This window comes from Canis aureus, chromosome 34 (assembly GCF_053574225.1).
Source record: "Canis aureus isolate CA01 chromosome 34, VMU_Caureus_v.1.0, whole genome shotgun sequence".
NCBI classification, from domain to species: domain Eukaryota; kingdom Metazoa; phylum Chordata; class Mammalia; order Carnivora; family Canidae; genus Canis; species Canis aureus.
In genome coordinates, this window is record NC_135644.1 from 17297947 (window position 1) to 17317661 (window position 19715).

General features: G+C 38.7%; 1 protein-coding gene and 1 long non-coding RNA gene across 3 annotated transcripts in view; one reads left to right on the forward strand and one right to left on the reverse strand.

The window, feature by feature from the left end:
• CERS6 (ceramide synthase 6) overlaps nucleotides 1-19715 on the reverse strand; it is a 301903-nt gene that overhangs the window by 32645 nt on the left and 249543 nt on the right. The gene's annotated exons all lie outside the window — the stretch shown is intronic.
• Nucleotides 2165-14960, forward strand: LOC144304609 (uncharacterized). Its single transcript, XR_013371542.1, has 3 exons — nucleotides 2165-2411; nucleotides 7288-7480; nucleotides 11630-14960. It is a non-coding gene; the product is annotated as an uncharacterized LOC144304609 (long non-coding RNA).

A 19715-nucleotide genomic window follows, 5' to 3' on the forward strand; every position in this document is an offset into this window, starting at 1 on the left:
TTCCTTTATTATTCACATGCAAGGTAAAGAACAGAGTTACTGGCACCCATACTAACGCTCTTCTTTTTGAACCTTACCTAGGGTTACAGGCAAAGATAATTTCATGCTGAATTTCTACCACACATCCAAACAATTGGCTTTAGACACTGTGACCATTCACTTTATAATCTCACATCTCCCCTAATGATTTTCCTATGAATATTGGTATTAAAGAATCTGTAAGAGGTAGATCTTTTTCAAAAACCAAATGCCACATTTTTCTAAAGGTTACTGCAGGTTTTTTCCCCTTATACATAGAGAAAAAAGGACATTTATGAGATGAAGTGTCTTTCTATGAGCTCAATATTGAATTTTCCATTGTTGGTGCTCAGTCTCTCCTGGGAGGCTCTTAATTGAATCAGTCTTGAAAGGTTTTCATTGTGTTTTTCCTCGGGCTCTCTTATGGATTACAGAAGCATTCATAGTGAGTACAGCTCTAATGGAAGATGCTGTCACCCCATTACTCAGTCTGGTCTCTGTCACAATTGCTCATGGCTCTTAAGAGGCTGGCATGCTATCAGGTCAAAAAGAGGTCAAGGTAGCCAGACAGGAAGCAATAGCTCTTCACAGGGAACAGGAAAACAGTGGTAGAGAGAAAGCAGTGGTGCAGCCACCAATAACCCCCTTAGCACAAATTCTAGATGAATTCGCCCAAGCACAGCGTCAGACCCAGACATTTATCCCCAAGGACTACAGGCAAGGTAACAGGATAATGATGGCTTCTGTGGGTAAGGCAAGGCAGGAGTAAAGGAGCTCATGGGTGGGTCATGCGCTAGTGGCATGGCCATCGGGCTGCCACCTGCACACCAGAGTGGTCTCTACACCATTTTAATAGGAAAGCTTCAAAGGAAAATGCTAGCTATCAGGAGCTAATCCTCATCTCTAACAGACTAAATGCTGCAGCTTGTAATTTTTTCTGTTCTGCTTCACAGAGTCTGACTTTTTCTTGACTTGAGCCTTATTCCCTAAAAGAATCCTCCTCTGCCTCAGTACTCTCATCTAAAGCCGGCTGTCTGATAATGCCTTCATCTACATATGAACCACCATTTTCAAATAAGCTAGAAACAGTGCTATACAGCACTTTAAACATGTTGAGGCCCTTTTACATGCATTCCCATTTGATACACACCAAAACTCTTGCCAAGGAAAGCTTTGTTATCCTCACTTATGGTGCACCGTATAGCAAAAGTAGGGAGAAGGGTGGTGATTTCAAACTCACTAAGTAAATCTCCAAATGAAAACTTGAATAGGATTCTTAATTACCAGTCCAATATTATTTCCCTGTTACCTCATTTAAGTCTTTTTTTTTTTTTTTTTTTTTTTTAAACAGCCTCTAGAACTTTGGGAAAGAACCTTCCAAGACCCTTGGCTGATGCGAGTTCAATAACACATTGTACGCATGTATGCATACACTCATACATTTATACACACTGCTCTGTCATTATTATCTGATTCAATTGGGAGTAATATTTTTAGTAATTAAAAAAGTAGCTTAAAGAGGACAATAGTTAAAATGATACATATGTACCTTAAAGGTGTGTGTGTGTATATATATATATAATGAGTGTATATATATATTATATATATATATAGAGAGAGAGAGGTGTGTGTGTGTGTGTGTGTGCTGTCACTCACCAATTTTTTTAATATAGGGCCAAGGGTTTTCCTTTTGAATGTGGGCTCACTGGTGGACCTTTCTTACATTCACCGTTTTTGAAATGCAAAGTCTATAATTTCCACTTTACAAGGGAAAACTAGAGGGATGCCTGGCTGGCTCAGTTGGTTAAGCATCTAATTCTTGATCTGGGCTCAGGTCATGACCTCAGGGTCATGAGATTGGGCCCCACGTGGGGCTCTATGCTCAGTGGGGAGTCTGCTTGAGATTTTCCGACTCCTTCGGCCCCTCCTGCTTGTGTTCTCTCTCTCAAATAAATAAATACATTTAAAATGGAAAACTTAAAGCCACCTTGGGAACAAGCAGGGTGCAGAAGCGTTCTGGATTTTTATGATCTGCCTCTCAGTCTTTGACTGTGTGCCACCTATACATAATTCAATGGCAATTTTTAGATACTTGCTTCTTTGTTTTTACAATGCATTTAACTTGATTTTTATAGTTCCAGAAGAAGCCATTTTGGTTTTGCACTTAATAGTTAATATTTTATTATACTGAGTAGTAAAATCACACATTATATAACTGGCACAAAGAGGTCTGCGGGCAACTATTGGACTCTTGGGAAGCACATGACTCTTCCACTGGAAGAAGTTTGCAAGCATTTGCTGGAGGAGTAGGTGTACTGCAAGTTCTCTGGATGTCATGGGCATGCCTCCATGGGGAAAAGAAGAGTGTCTCTTCATTTAGGGGAGAGGGGCAGGTAAGTAAGAAATGGCTATGTGTTTGTGTTATCTTTTCCTGGGAAGCAGTGCAGTTTGGTAGAAAGAACAGTTAGTAAGAAGACTATCAGAGGGGGCATCTGAGTGGCTCAGAGGTTGAGCATCTGCCTTTGGCTCAGGTTGTGATCCTGAGGTCCTGGGATCGAGTTCTGCATTTGGCTCCCTGTGGGGAGCTTGCTTCTCCCTCTTCCTATGTCTCTGCCTCTCTCTCTGTGTGTCTCTCATGAATAAATAAATAAAATCTTTAAAAAAAATAAGACCATCAGAGTTGTGGCTTGGACTCTGAGAGACTTCAGGCAATGTAACTTTATCTAGGACTGAGTTTCCCATTAGAAAAGTAAGAGAATGGACCTAAGTACTGGTTTCTTAGAGCACTGGGAATGAGAAGGATTCTTGGGCCTGGATTTGGCCCAAAGGGAAATGAGGCCTTGACAGATTGGCAGTGTCTGCTATCTGTGGTTAAGGCTAAGTGGTAGAGCACACACACATCTTCCTGGAGCTAGATAATCACGATCCCTGTGTAACCAAAAGGGCACAGGCTTCAGGTTTGCATTTGTGCTCTCCTGACCTTCAGCAAGTTAGTTACTTCTCTGAGCCTCAGGAAAGCAGGAAAACTCTTTGGAGACCTAAGATATTTTGTATCTAAATGCTACCCCTGGACTCCCCTTCACCCCAGGCCATCACATGTTCCTTAGTTTTTGATGACATCCTGTAGATCCTGTCTTCATATTAATCGCATGGATATAAATTGTCCATTATATTATAATCCTATTGTAAGGGTTTATAATGAAATCATACTTTAAGGGTAAGAAGTGTGTCTTCTTTTTTAAACACTAACATAATACTTGGTACAGTGTGTGCTCAGTAAATGTCAAATGGATAAACAGAACCGCTGTTGTGAGAATCAAGTATAGTGTGTTTAGCACAATGCAGACAACAGGTGCTCAGTAAGTGCTAATTTCCCTTCCTTCCTAAATCCTACCATCCTGGTTGACAAATTCCATGTACATAAAGAACAATATTTCTTTTTCTCTTTTGCTCTTGTATAGCACCTATGCTGTAATGTACTAGATACTTGAGAAATGCTGTAGAAAAAGCTTTGAATGAAGTGTTACAGCATTATTTGACCTTTCTTCTAGCCCCACATAAAATATTAATAGAATATAGGTGCTTGACTAGTTCTCTGGTTTAAAGTATGGTATGAAGATGATTTTAGTGTGAGATGAGTATTTATTAGTTATGTATTTATGTGAACATGTATTTCACAAAAACATTGATGTTATTAATCCTTTTTAAAAACATTTCAGTAGTGATACAAGATACAATGATTTTTTTAAAGATTTATTTATTTATTTAAGAGTGAGTGCAAGAGCCCAAGAGAGAGGCAGGAGAGAGAGAGAATCTCAAGCAGACTCCCTGCTGAGTGTGGAGCCTGACTTGGGGTTCCATCTCATGACTCTGAGATCCTGATATGAGCTGAAACAGAGTTGGAGGCTTAACTGACATCTACTGAGGTACCTTAAGATATGTAATAACTCTTTCAAAGTAAACTGAACGTAAAAAGAAATGAGTCTATTAAAAAAATAAGCAAGTAATAATAGTATGTGGTTCTGGTACAAATCATAATTTGTTAATAGTCAAGGTTTAGGAAACTTGAAAGCAGCTAAAAGCATGAGATTCTATAGCTAATCTGAACTTTGCCTTTCCTCAGTTGTAAAGAGAAAAATTCTCAAGTTATCTGTAAGCCTTTGTCATTTACTATAATTAAAATTAAAGGGATATACAAGAAAATGTAATCATGCTTGACATAGCCTAGGCCTGTATAGTGGAGGTTATAATTTTCTGTAGTCTATATATTGTAAAGCCATTTTCTGCTAGGAAAATCACTAAAAATTGGAATGATGGCATTTTAAAGATGATAAAATCTCGTGATGTTTTATAAAACAGCATTGTTTCTAGATCTTCACCCTCTAAACAACCACTTAATTCAGTGGTTCTCAACTGGTGCTGATTTTCCTCCCAAGAGATATTTGGTTATTTGGCAACATCTAGAGAAATTTTTGGTTGTCATAACTCTGTGTGTGTGTGTGTGTGCGCGTGCAGTGTATACGTGCTACTGGCATCTAGTGAACAGAGGCCAAGGATGCTGCTGAACACCCCATCATGAATAGGACAGTCTTCCACAACAAATGTGGATGACTTATGAATACCCTGATCTAAAACCCGTGAGTGAATGTCTAAAATGGTTCTGATGAAAGTTTTTAAATATCTACTTCCAGGTTTATTTTCAGAAAGCAATAGGGGGAAAAAAGATCTCAGAATTTTAACATACATCCACCTCTCCATTTTTAAATTTTCTCCATTTAGTTTTTGAGAATAAGTGAGTTGGAAAAGCACCTAAGTCATGGTATAAATGCCTACCTTCAGTTTATATGTCAGTTCAAGATATCAGCTTAGGTGTTCTAAGTGTTTTCTACTTTTTATGACAAATGGCCTGGCATCCATGTGGGAGGAAGGAAGGGATATGTCCGTGAACCTAGTCTATATCCTCAGCAGTCCCCTGGCACTATCTCAGGCATCTTATAGATAGTGAACAAATTCTTACTGTGTTTTATGAAATACTGGATGATGGTAGGCTATCTACAGGAAATCAATTTATTTAGGCTTCTTCCTAAGCCTCCCTTCCTTTCCTTCTGAGCTCTGTCAGTCTGGAAAAAACATTTCTTTTCTTTTTTTTTTTTTTTATTTTTTATTTATTTATGATAGTCACACACAGAGAGAGAGAGAGAGAGAGAGGCAGAGACACAGGCAGAGGGAGAAGCAGGCTCCATGCACCGGGAGCCCGACATGGGATTTGATCCCGGGTCTCCAGGATCGCGCCCTGGGCCAAAGGCAGGCGCCAAACCGCTGCGCCACCCAGGGATCCTTGGAAAAAACATTTCTTAAGTGCAATTGGTGACAAGGTCTCATTAGTATTTCATACTCTGTGCCCAGAAACCATTTTAGTCCAAGGATCAAACTCTTAGAGCCCTGAATCAGTCTGATTATACATATGTTCACATTTGATCTAAATAGAAGAAACAAATTAGGGTGTCATTTCCCCTTTTCCCCCACACACCTAAGGAGCAGACCATCTTTGTATAAACTTTTAGGAAACAGAAACGACTTAGGTAGGTATATACTAATTTATAGGCCTAAGTCTATGATCCCCCCAACTGAGTTAGCTACTGATTTTATATACTTTTTTTGCAGGAGTAGGGGAGAAATTTGTCAAAGGCGTCAGATAACATTAAGTTGCATTAACACAGAGAGCTGTGAATGAGCCAGGCACAGAGCTGAATAGTCCTGTATTGACTGAATAATCAAAGTGCTGCACTGTTCCAATGAGGAGGCGTGAAATGTAAGGATCAGTCCTGCCAACCGAGAGAACACATACTCAGTAAAGAACTGGTTGGTTTGGGCACAATGAATGTGCTTACTGCTTTGATCCATGGTTGGCTGATTTTTAAATCATAAGGCCTAATTTTTTTTTTTTTTTGTGAAGATTTTTGTGCTTTATACTTAAGGAGCTGAAATTCTATAGCGTCATTTGCTAGGATACTGATTATGTATAAGTGGGAGATTTTTTTTTTTTTTTATCAACAATAAATGTCTTACACTGTGAAAATAGCAGCTTGACTCCCACATTCATTTAGCAGCAGGAGGCATAAAATGGATTGGCCCTTTTGAATTATTCCAGAAATGTGCTCCAAATGCATATAGATAGATCACTAAATATAAAGCTAATTGCTTCTTTGTTTTGCTTTATCCTACTGCTAAGCAACTTTTTAAACCAAACTGTCTGATAAAGAATGGGCTCCTTCCCATCAGTGTTCTTCAGAATAAAATTAAGTCTGTAAGAAAGCAAAGCAATGTGCGTTCCCAAAATACAATCTGATGAACCCTTTTGACGACTGAAATGTATAAATGATGGACGGCCAAGTGCTGCCATTTTGACGTGCATGGGTCTTTTGTTCCTAAAGGACCTATCAGCCATGAGGAGGGCGGTTAGCTGGCTCCGGCAGCAGGGCCTTCAGAATCTGCCACTGAGCTGAGGCCTGGGGCCTCTCTCTCAGCCAATGACCGAAGATGCAGGGGCATCAGGGGCCCCTTTCTTTCCCACCCAGGGCTCCTCTCACATGCAATCAGTGTCCTGGAGCTCTCCATTGGGCTGGCCGAGGCTGTCAGGTCTCTATCACTGTTGGAAGTTCCGTCGGCCCCACTGATGCTACTTTCTCTTTATCTTTGACAGGTGTAACCACCTAATTAGCCTCTAGTGCTCCTAACTCCATCTCAGTAACTGCTTCTCAGGGGACCCAACTGACACACATCATTTCGATGCTGCTACCAAAATTTGGAAGAGGGAAAACTTCGATACTGCACTTTGAGCCAATGCCCAATGAGCTGCAAACTCTTCTTGACAACCTTGACCATCAACATTAACAACTCAGTTTGTATACTGTTTCATGATTGCCCAAACTGCTATATCTGTTCTCCATGGGCAGTAGCAAAATCCCTCTGGTGTTCCAAGCCAGTAACCATAACCATCTCCTAGAACCCTTAGAATTAATTCTCACATGGCTAGTAAGAATTCCCAAAGAGGATTAGCTTTATTCTCTGTCAGGCAATGTAGAAATTGGTTAGAAAAAGACTTTCATCTGAACAGCAAGATGGGCTGCCTTGAAAGATATTAACTGCCACTTCCCCATGAGATTTAGGGGATTAAACTGATTAAAGGAAAAAGCTCTCACAGAAAAGTGAATCAATGCAAACTCACTAATTTGAACCAATTGTTTACTTTCAAATTATGTTTTTCAGTTGTTCTGCCTCCATGGACAGGAAAGCATGCATCTCTTGCACTGTGGTAAAATATTCTACTTTAAAGTATTTCCCCAACCCAAGCACTTGTCTGCCTGCTGAGGAAAGAATGGAGTCGCTTAAACCCTTTCCAATAGGAGGAAGATGGAAGGATCTCTGTTTCCTTCTGTGATAAATAATGTGAAAACACAAGGTAAACTCAGAAATGAAAACAAAAATCAACACCACGAAAAAAATACAAAGCCTCCCAATACTGGATTCTTCCTTTTACTTGGTCCATCCTGAGAATTGCTGAACTTTCTCCACAGGTTGAATCTCATGGCCAATCATGTCAACTTAACTCCTTTTACCCCTTGGCTGAAGGCTGGCCATTGATGCTGTAACAATCCCCACCTGTTCCACCCTACTCCTTTGCTTGCTTTATTCTATTCCCAGGTTATACAGACAGGATTTAGAAAGTCAGAGAACACTATACCTACTCTACATTCTGAGTATAGGAAGTCCTCCTATTTGAAGGCACATTGCCAATAAGAAAGGGCCATTTAAAGTGAATCCAACCAACAATCAACAAAACTAAGATGCAACCTTTGTAATGGGAAAAGATATTTGCAAATGACATTTCGGACAAAGGTTAGTATTCAAAATCTATAAAGAACTCATCAAACTCAACACCTAAATAATCCAGTTAAGAAATGGGCAGAAGACATGAATAGACATTTTTCCAAAGAGGACATCCAGATGGCCAACAGACACATGAAAAGATGCCCAATGTCATTCATCATCGGGAAAATATAAATCAAAACCAAATACCACCTCACACCTGTCAGAATGGCTAAAATGAACAACACAGGAAACAACAGACGTTGGTGAGGATGTAGAGAAGGTGGGAACCCTCTTACACTGTGGGTGGGAATATGAACTGGTGCAGCCACTCTGGAAAATAGTATGGAGGTTCCTCAAAAAGTTGAAAATAGAACTACCTTATGATTTGGCAAATGTACTACTAGGTATTTACCCAAAGGATAAAAAATATTGATTCAAAGGGACACATGCACCCTGATGTTTATAGCAGCATTGTCACAATAGACAAATGAAATAAAGAGCCCAGATGTCCATCAGCTGATGAATAGATAAAAAAGTGATACACACACACACACTCAGGAATATTACTTAGCTATCAGAAAGAATGAAATCTTGCTATTTGCAATGATGTGGATGGAGCTAGACGGTATTATGCTGAGTGAAATAAATCAGCCAGGGAGAGGCAAATACCATATGATTTCATTCATATGTGGAATTTAAGAAGCGAAACAGATGAACATGGGGCAAAAAAAAAAAAAAAAAGAGATAGGCAAACCATAAAACATACTCTTAATTATAGAGAACAAACTGAAGGTTGCTGGAGGGGAGGGAGATGGGGAGAGGAGTTAAATGGATGATGGGGATTAAGGAGGTCACTTGTGATGAGTGCTGGGTCTTGTATGTAAGTGATGAATCACGAAAGTCTACTACTGAAACTAATATTACACTATATGTTAATTAACTGGAATTTATATAAAAACTTTAGAAAGGAAAAAAATTACAGGGAATCCACTTAAAATGGAATGTAAATTTCATAGAAAAATAGGTCAATCAAGATTTTGAGAAATGAAATAAAATTCATGAAAATGAATCTATTTTATTTTCCATTTAATCAAACTTAGGTTATAATTGCGACTATGTTCTAATTCTTAGAACTAAAAATGAATGAAGTGTTGATTAGGAGGGTTGTGTAATTTTCTCCAAAACTAAGTTGTAGTAGACTATGACCATTTTACAGAAAATGCACAATTATTTGAGGGCTTCAGCATTTCCCCAAAGGTCCCTCACATCCCTTTGAAGTTTGTATCTTTCCTTTTTGAAGTACCTATCATGTTACCATCCCTGCTGATTTTCCCTTTTCCAATTGTCAAATGGTCTTGCCAACTCCTTCTTTAGCAATGGTTTTGGTTTGTTTTCAGCAGAGCTCTGACATCACTTTCATTGACTTCATGAAATCTTGCATATTGTATATTGAGTATAGTTTCACTTGGCAACTGACTTGCTTTGCTTTGGCACTAGTTTGGTGAGGAAGGCAGTAATGGTATAGACAGGAATATTTGAGAAGGGCACTAATTTTTTAATTGGTCAATTCATTACTAAGTGCTTCCTTGTTAGAATGAACTTTTCTTTCTTTTATAACCCCCTAACTGCTAGAAGCCAGTTAGTAAGATCCCAGGGAGTCAGAATTTTTGGTACTTCACTTCGATTGATCCTTGAAGCTGCTGTACATTCTTTCAGACCTAAGTTTTAACTGGAAAATCTTTTTTTTTTTTAAGATTTTATTTATTTGAGAGAGAGAGAGTGAGAGAGAGCGAGAGCAAGAGCCTGAGTGGGGTGGGGGGGAGAGGGAGAGGGAGAAGCAGACTCTCTAATAAGCAGGGAGCCTGACTTGGGGCTCTATACCAGGACCCTGGGATCATGACCTGAACTGAAGGAAGACACTTAACCGACTAAGCCACCCTGGCACCCCTAAGTTGGAAAATCTTTATAAGTCATCTGAGGCCTAGAGATACTGAGTCATCCCAAGCTCAGTGGCAGAACCAAGGCTAAAGCAAAAGTTAGCCTACTCCATGGCTTTATTCTTCAGACCACACTGCCTATTAATCCTCCATATAAAATGAATGAAAGCAGAGAACACTAGGAGAGAAAACAGAAGATGTATTTCTATTCCTGCCCATGATGAACACACTGTGGCCCTGGGCAAGTTACTTAACTTTTCTGGCTTTCAGTTTTCTCTGAAGTCTTATATAACAGAAAATAGTTATGGTTACTGGTTTGGGGTCCCAAAGATACCACGAGAATTTTGCTACCACCCATTCAGGAAAGTCATATACCAATCTGGGCAGTCACTACACAATACAAAGAACTGGGTCACTGATATTAAATGATCAAGGTCCCTGGGAAATGACTGCAGTTCATTGACCACTGACTCAAAGGGCATGACGTCCTATAATCGTTCTGTTCTCATTCCCCAGGACCTCTCACCCAAATCCCAATGAAATCCTCATGTTATGATCAAGTATGACCACCGTTTTCTCGTGAAGAAGAAACTGTATCAGACATCAGATGTATGTCTTTGTCATGTGCACACACCCCTCCATCCCAGTCTTGCACTCTTTTCTCTGTGCCTCATACTTCAGAAGGATAAACTTCCTACTTTCAGAAGGCTGTCCTTCCACCTGGCTGTTAATCCCTGAGACCCTGCTTGCTCAGTTTTTCCTGTTCTTTCTTCATCATCAGTTTCCTCAATCTCTTCCTTTACACTGATACAAGGAGTCACAGAAGTCACCTAATTAGAACCAACGATGGATGCTTGCCTCCCTTCCTTTAGCTCTCGGAAAAGCACGAGTCTCTCCTTTAATTCATGGGTACTTCACAAACACCTACAAGTCCTCCCTTTTCTGTTTCTAAAAGGAAGCACAGATGTCCAGTATTCTATAAAAATCTTCATGTGATACTGTATTCAATCTAATGATCATCTTTCTTTCTATACACTGCAAACTTTTTAAACAAATTGTCTGTGTCTACTATCTCTTCTTGCCCACCACCCACTTGTTATCTCCCACCCCCTTAGAATTCCTTGCACAGATCACTCTACGAAAATTTCTCACTGGAAAATCACCTACTCACTTGTAATTGTGAAATCACAGAATCAAGGAATTTTAAGATACTAATAAAAATAAAAAGAAATTTTAGAGCTGGAAGATATCATTGGTATTTATTCCAAGTCTCTCATTTCACAGATGAAGAGCACACACACAATTCATGTGACTTCTTTCTCATTTGCCTTGATCTCCCTTGTAGTACTTGATATTGTGAATTTCTTTCTTCTGAACAACATAGGTTAAATAAATAAAATACAATCTGATTTTTTTTCTGATCAGTTCGGAAGAAAACCTGAGAAACTTTCCTGAGGATAAACTACAATAGGCACGAGACAAAGGTGACCATTACATGTGCTTGTTTCCGTTTAGATTCTTGGGTGAGGCCCCTATCACCCTTCACCTCCCCCTCTAACCATCACCATGTTTTAATTTACTTTAAAGCTGTTTTCATAATCATCAGAGGCTTTATTTTTTACTGAAATAATTCAATATAAATGTGCTTTGTCTTTCTGCGCTGCTGGAGCTCAGCTGCTTATACCTTTAGAACAAATAACTTCATGTTTTGTTCTTCTACTACAATATATTCATTTGGTTATATCATAACTCTGGTAACTAGTGTACCTTAACATCAAACATTTTTCTTCCTTTTCTGATAGGAAAGTACACCGTTTTTTACTGCCAAGAAGTTCTCAGATGTAGAAACAAGAAGGAGCCAGTCATCACTGCTCATGAGAACAGGGACATGGTGTTAATTTGAAGAAGGAAAACTAAGCTCTCTTCCCACTCTGCTTAAAGGAACATAGTCTGAATCCATTCTCAAGTGCTTTGGAAATCTTCTGGCTATTTTCAAGGTGCTCAAGATCCAGCCCAGGGAAACATATCCTGACCATGGGTAGAAAGGACGGTGTGCCCATTTTAGACCGATTTGTAGCAACAAGACTCTCCAGGTACAGAGAGTGCCAGCAAAATACAGTTTTAATGAAATGGTTAGCTTTTCATATAAATGTAATGGAATTGCCTTATCTGAAATCTCAAAGTCATTAGGGGCAATTTATGAAGAAAATATATCATTCAATCTTATTCCTTTTGCAGCAGGTAGCAATCAATAGTCTCACCACTTCCTAGTTACTAAAAAGAGAAGCCCCATAAACTCATGGAAGCAGCTGTTGTGATATTTACTTGATGCTGATAAGAGTAAGCAAAATTTCATTATATGATATATATAAAAATAAAATATGTATCTATAAATATATTTACTTAGATATAAATATCTATAAATATTTATGATGCATATGTATTTATGGATATAAGTAGTTTATATGTACATATATATATAAAAGATGTACTTCTATATGATGGAGCACTCACTTTATTTCACCTTCTTTTTTTTATTTTTTATTTATTTATGATAGTCACAGAGAAAGAGAGGGGGGGGGGCAGAGACACAGGCAGAGGGAGAAGCAGGCTCCATGCACTGGGAGCCCGACGTGGGATTCGATCCCGGGTCTCCAGGATCACGCCCTGGGCCAAAGGCAGGCGCCAAACCGCTGCGCCACCCAGGGATCCCTATTTCACCTTTTTGTGTGAGGAAAAGTAGGCCAAAAGATAAAAATATGCAATGATCCTAGTTGTGCATGCAGTTATTTTCAGAATAAGGCAACAATTTCATCGTCTTACCCTAACTATTGAAGGATGGATAGAAATCAAGTTAAAAAGAAAGAGTCACAAGTCAGTATGTCCAGTGTGGACCACTCCAAATCCATTTTCCTACATTTTACGCCTGAAATAGAACTTTTCCCAAACTCTTACTGTGAGAGAGCAGGTTGGGTTGGACAAATTATGGTAGGGGAATTAGGGAGGATATGTGGCCTCAAGAGAAGAAGGAATTTAAATAAACATTATTCTGGCATTCAGAATATTTCTTCTTGATTTGGGGAGAAAGAAGATACTCTATTATACTGAAATCCATAAACAAACTACCTGCCTAGGGCGAACACCTTTATGAAAGTGAGTTCCAAATGAAGACCTAGCATAAATCATAGAGATGTGTTAGGGGATAAATCAACACACTTACAGCACACATACAGTGCAGCCCTGGGCACTGAGGAGGAGAATGAGACACGGTCTCAGCGGTTGGAGCTCTCTTGAGTGAAGGGTGGCCAAGTAAATGATGGTTACCAAACAACATCAGAACAGTGCTTCAGGAAGATGTTATATGGTGGCTACTGAGAGTAGGGGACCCCAACATCTAATTAGATGTTTGAAGGGGATGAGGTGGACACAATGTGAAATGAATCAATCATATGGCTAGGAACAGGAAAGAGGGCCAAGTGCCATGAATAATTCACAACTGAGGGAGAGATTTAAGCTCTGTTTCTTCTGTACTTTGTTGCAGCAGCTTTAACCTATTTTGTGAAGCACCTAGCTTATTTGTGGAAGATATTCTAGATGTCATGGATAAGGAGAGGGTTCTGACTCTTTTAAATAAAGGGCTGGCTTTGCAAACTGTGCTTTTAACATAAGGTAGAATGTTAAGAGAATCTCTTCTCTGGGGAAGAGAGGTGATTTAAGAGACCAGGACCTAAAGAAAAATTCCTTTAGTGCTTCCTGGTGGCTCCTGAATTGACTGAATGGGCTGTGTTCACACAGCACTTTAATACTAACTTAAAATATACACTGCTTTACCAAGGTGCCCTTCCGTAGCAGACAGGAGATAAAACAACCCATGTCCAAGAGATTAAAACAGGAACAATTTGGTAGACTAAAATCTTGGTCAATGGAAATATTTTAAGTTAATGACAACCAGCAAATTCTCTTTATTTTGTTTTGTTCACTTATTATTAGTCAAAAATCCTAGGAAAAAGTCACTGAAAAATATTTTACTATTATCGGATGGTTTATAACCTTGTACTGCTTCCAGTTAATATCCTTACCACCAGCTATGATGGCAGAGCACTGCAGGTGACAAGATAGGAGACTAAATTGGAACATCGGTGGCCCAAAGCACTCCCTGGCGACTATTTTGGGAAATAATCCCCAATATTTCCTTATTTGATTAGCACACGCTACTGTGCAGTAAAATTAGAGTTAACAGCCTATTGCACTTCATTACATACATTTTACTATATATACGTTTCAATGAGAAAAACTAAAAATGTTAAGTAATTAAAATACTACTTCTTTATTTCTCAGAATTTTTAAAACATTTGGAATTGTTTCTATCTGGCCATTCAGAGAGGTATGGACAAAGTTCTGAGAATGAAAGGACACAGCCAGGATGGCCTTCACCAACAGTAGCATGGAGCCCTATACACCAGGATTCTGCAGGGAGGTTTCTGGAATGGTGCGTGTACTGGTCCACACTGAGAAATAGGCAATGGGTGGTCCACAGCTGAGCTGTTGAAAGGGACATAGCATGCACAGAGTGGCCAGTTAGCAGGAGAGATCCAGGGAACACAACGGGGAGCTGAGGGAAAGTGCTGGAGGAGAGAAGCAGCCTGGCACACAGCAGCACCTTATAATAACATAAGAGAATGGAAAGAGGGCAGCCCTGGTAGCTCAATGGTTTAGCGCCGCCTTCGGCCTAGCTTGTGATCCTGGAGTCCCGGGATCAAGTCCCATGTTGGGTTCCCTGCATGGAGCTTGCTTTCTCCCTCTGCCTGTGTCTGTGCCTCTCTTTCTCTGTGTCTCTCATGAATAAATAAAATCTTAAAGAAAAGAGAAAGAATGGAAAGTGCTGATACAGGGTTCTTCATCTGTTAACAGGATTTTCCACAAAGCATCACTCTCAACTAAGTGAGCTTCTTGATCAAATACAGAATTTGCAAATCTCTAGCCCTGGCGTTAGACTTTATTATTATAATACTCAGATATTTCTAAAACAAATGAGATGGCCATACAGAATTTTATGAGACTTTGAATAAACATATATTTTTTAAAAGATGTATTTATTTATTTTAGAGAGAGAACATGAGCAGGAGGGGCAGAGGGAGAGAGAAATTTCAAGCAGACTGACTCCATGCTGGGCGCAGAGCCTGAAGTGGGGCTCAATGTCACGACCCTGAGATCACGACCTGAGCCAAAACCAAGCTAGATACTTAACCCACTGCACCACCCAGATGCCCCAATCATATTTTTTTTCTTCTTCCCCCAGCAAAGGGTTCCCTGCAGTGACTGGGAGGGAGGAAATAAACACTTAAGACATTAATTCTGCACAGAGAGCATTACTAGGATAATGCATTTTGTTGTTGTTGATTCAACTCACAAAAGGAAAAAGCTTACTTAATTGGGAGCATAAATCTTCCCATCTCACATATAATATTAAGAATACCTGTGTTTTTTGCTTAAGGTAGACAAAACTTCCAGAGAACATGCAAAGGCTGAATACATGTAACCCATCACTCCCCCAACTGTCTCTTTTTTTTTTTTTCACTCATCAGACTAATTTGCAATGGTCTAGTCTAAGAGTTGCCAAACTTCTGTGAAGAAACAGCTGGTAAATATTTTAGGATTAACAGGCTATATACTCTGCCCCAACTACTCGAGCCATTATAGTAGAAAGCAGCCAAACACAATATGCAACAGATGATCAAGGTTGTGCTCCAAAAAAACTTAATTTATAAAAACAGGCAATGGAACTGATTTGTCCTATAAGCCTTTTTTTTTTTTTTTTTGACTCCTGGCTTAACCTTTCAATCTTGAAATTATATAAAAATTATTATGTTCACATGAAAAGAAACAAAACATTTCAAACAGACTATTTCCATCCATCTCTACTCAACCTTATGAAGGTATTAATGCCAATACACATATTATTAAAAACATACTAAAGTATCTAATAGCTGTAAGATTTCAGATTTCATCCTTTATCTTTAAAATATATTTAAAGCAGACCAGCACCAAGGAAAATGTCAGAGAAATCTTTCAACGGAGTCTAGAAGAACAAAAACAAAAGCAAAAACCCAGCTTTTCCAAATTTGTGAACTCTGAGACTAAGCTTCTCAGATATTCAGAAAAGCACATAAGCCACAGTACTTTGGTAATGTATGTCTTGGAAAATAAATCAGAGAAGATGATGATATTCCCACATGCATCTGGATGAATTTCAAATCTTATTATGGAAAATGGTTAAAGAATGATCTAGGCTCTTTTGTAACATTTTTTTCTTTTTAATTGCAGAAACTTTCAGAGAGTACAAATCAAATAATTCTACTTTGCAGGACAGACATGCACAGAAAATCCACCTTCTCAGATGTCACATGCTTCTGTCTGAATAACAGCAGACCACAAAAGATACATATTTGGCTCTAAACTTCCCATAGCCAATAGGTTAGCATTTGGTGGGACATGAATGGGAATTTGGAAGGTCATCATTAGGACACAGGGAGAGGTTCTGGCAACTGTGGTATGCCCATTCATTTCTGGATAAAGACCTGTCAATCTGTGACTTGTAGCAAAGAACTAATCTGATGTCTATATGCATTTTACAAAATTCTGTGAGATTCTGTGAACAGTAATGGTCACTTCTGGTGATCAGTATTGTCACTTGGAATTTGAGGTAATAATGCAACCTGGTGCATATCTGATGTATGCTCACTGAGTACTGAAAAGAGAATTGATTCAAACAAGATATTCTGAATCTCATAACTGGAGAGAGCAGGTCATAATTTTATTTCAAAACTGTCTATGATTATGGCTTCTTAATCTAGACTAGTTGGAGGCTATAAAATGTAATAAAAATTTCTAGACACTTGGCCATAATGGGAATTTCCATTTTTAATAGTAATAGATTTTTAAAAATCCTTAATATTTACAAAGTACTCTCGTTACGCAACACCACTACAAGCAGCATTTCATTTAATCCTTAACATTTTCTGGTAAAGTAGGTGGAACAATTACTACTATTCTGATTTTTCTGATAGGGACATAGATGTAGAGAAATTATATACCTGGTCTTTAGACATACAGCGAGGGGGGAGAACTATGACCCAAAGCAAGTAGTCTTTCTACTGACTGCATCATGCTACTTCCCGGTCAGGATTTTTGTAGATTTGCCTTTTTTGTTATCCTATATCTAATGTACGGCTGGGGGATGATGATGCTTACAATATGGTGTCTTGGCTGGGCCGGAGTGATAAAAACAATCATTTTGAAATTCCTCTTTTTTTAAATATAACAACTACCAAAAACGTATCTCATCAACAGCTTTATGGTCTAATCCTTAAAGAAGATCATATTGTATTGTATTGTTGAAATGAACTGATGTCAGGAGAACAGAGTCCAGAGAGATGGGGTCAATCATTGACTAAATGAAGTGGTTTTCTCTGTGTAATAAGGGAGAAATTGCCCCTATTTATTTCACAATAATTTAAGAAGCTCAACTAAGAAAACAGATGTGTGACTATTTAGAATGAAAGAGTACCTAATGTACCCAACTGAGTAGCCATTGTGGGCCAGGCATTGTGATGCAGGCATGGCATAAGGATACTACTGGCCACAATCCACTATGTGCCAGTTGAAACCACAGCTTTGTAAAATATGGGAAATTGTTAGGAATTTAAGGGATTACACAGAAATGGAGGTGAGGAAAGACAGATGCAGATCAATGAAAATGGTAAGAGCTTACAATGATGGGTTTAACCTCAAAAATGGTAAAAACACCAACTGTTCAACCACAACATAAAGGCTAAAAACACATAGACTTCTGAGTAAATGCAGCAACATGAAACACATAATTTGATTTCAAAGATTTGGTGTGCAACAAAAGAATGCAAATATCAGTAATTTTTAATACTGATTACATGTTAAAATGATATTATTTTGGATATACTGAGTTAAATAAAACATGTTTTACAAAAAGATGTCTTCTTGTCTTCTTACTTTTTTAAGGTGGCTACTAGAGAATTTAAAATTACCGTGAATTATATTTTTGAATTATATTTCTGTTGGACAGTGCTGCTCTAGAAGGATGTATTGTGGCCGAAAGAAAAATCTGGGCAGTGGATGATCATGAAAAGGCTAATCATGGTGGATGCTGTCTTGGTGATACATGGACTGAAGACACAAGAAAGAACAAGCTGAGTGTTATTAAGCACACAAATTACACAAATTCTGATGGCTCATGTGGGAACACAAGTATAGTCAGGAGGAATCTGGAAGATATAGCTGGTGATTCCAAAGTAAATGGACTGAAAAGTAAACAAAGTCGAGGGCTCATAGAATGGTTTTGTTTCATCTTCCACTTGAAGCACAAGTAAATGAAGGAGAAAGAGGTTTATAAAATGCTTGTTAGAAGTGAAGTCCAATCTGCCTCCAGTACCTTCCCTCTGGTAGCCAGTGACTGTTTCACACACACAATCTCTAGGTAGTATAATGCTCTAGTTAGCTGACAAAGCTGCTTAGTACACTCCACCAAATTACTGAACACTGACAATCCAGTTATCTTATTTATCTCCAGAAAATGTTCAGAAAAAAATTTATAATCTCTAGCCCTTTTCCCTGCCCCCAAATTATGAACCAGAATAATGAAAGGACCTGTTGGGATTCCACTGTAAGTGCCCCAAGGCAGGCCCTGTGTCTAAATGAATTCTCAGTACCCAGCCCTTACTGGTGACACAGTAAGTACCCCATAAGTATTCACTAAATACATTTTTAAAAATGGTGGTATACTGAAGGAAAAGTTCACACCTAAACAATATGGAAAGGCTAAGACTGGAAATTTTAGGCTGATAAGCTCACTACTGCACATAGGTAATCAGATGGATGAGGGTGAGTACCTAGAAATAAAGAGCCAGAAACCAATAAGGGCCTCCTAAAATTAAGTCATGCAGGATAGACCTCATATTCTTTTTTTTTTTTTACCCTGCTTCTACATGTCCAGAGGATGTCTTAAGCAGCACAGTAAATTTTGACTTTCAAAAGGCCTTTGACAAAGTATTTGATTATATCTTTAAAAAATGTGGAAAAGTAGCAGACATGATGGTAGAGCAGTGATGAGACAGTAACAAGCAGAAAAATCATAAAGACTGGCAGTTGAGAGACTGAGGCCAACCCAAAGAGATTCTTCAGTAGTGTACCAGGAGTTCCTCTGGGTCAAGTTTTTTCTTCAGTGAGTTATAGGAAGCATGAAAGGCATATACTTAGGTAGCAGAAAGATGGGAGGGATGAGTATGGCACTGGATGTAGTCCAGAAGACCTTAATTGGGCTAGAGTATTTGAAAACAGCATTGTAAAAACTAACAGGAATAAATGAATGCAGTCTGTATAATTTGGTATACAAATAAATCATAATAGAAATAAAAATACAGAAACATGAGATAAATTTAGGACAAAGGAGATCTAATGTGGTAGGAGCTCAGACGTTTATCAGATCACCAACAATACAATGTCTACATGCTTACAGCTAATGGCAAGCTCCATTAAAAAAAATGCAGTTCTAAATAAAATTTGTTTTTAGTTCTCTTTATTTTGCACGAGGCAGTCCACATTTAGAACATCATGACAAGAGGAATTCTCAGGAACAAACAAAGGAGAGCAAACAACAGGCAGGAATAATTGAAGGGATTAAAGATGCTTTCTGATGAAGAGAAAGCCTACAGACCATATGTTAGAGACCTTCACATTCTTAAGAGTTTTTAATTCAAAGTGGCAGGGTACACTCAGTCTGTTCCCAGAAGCCACTTTTTTGAGGAAGGGAGGGAATCACAGATCTCCTTGAGAATTAGATAAAGCCATACATCCTCC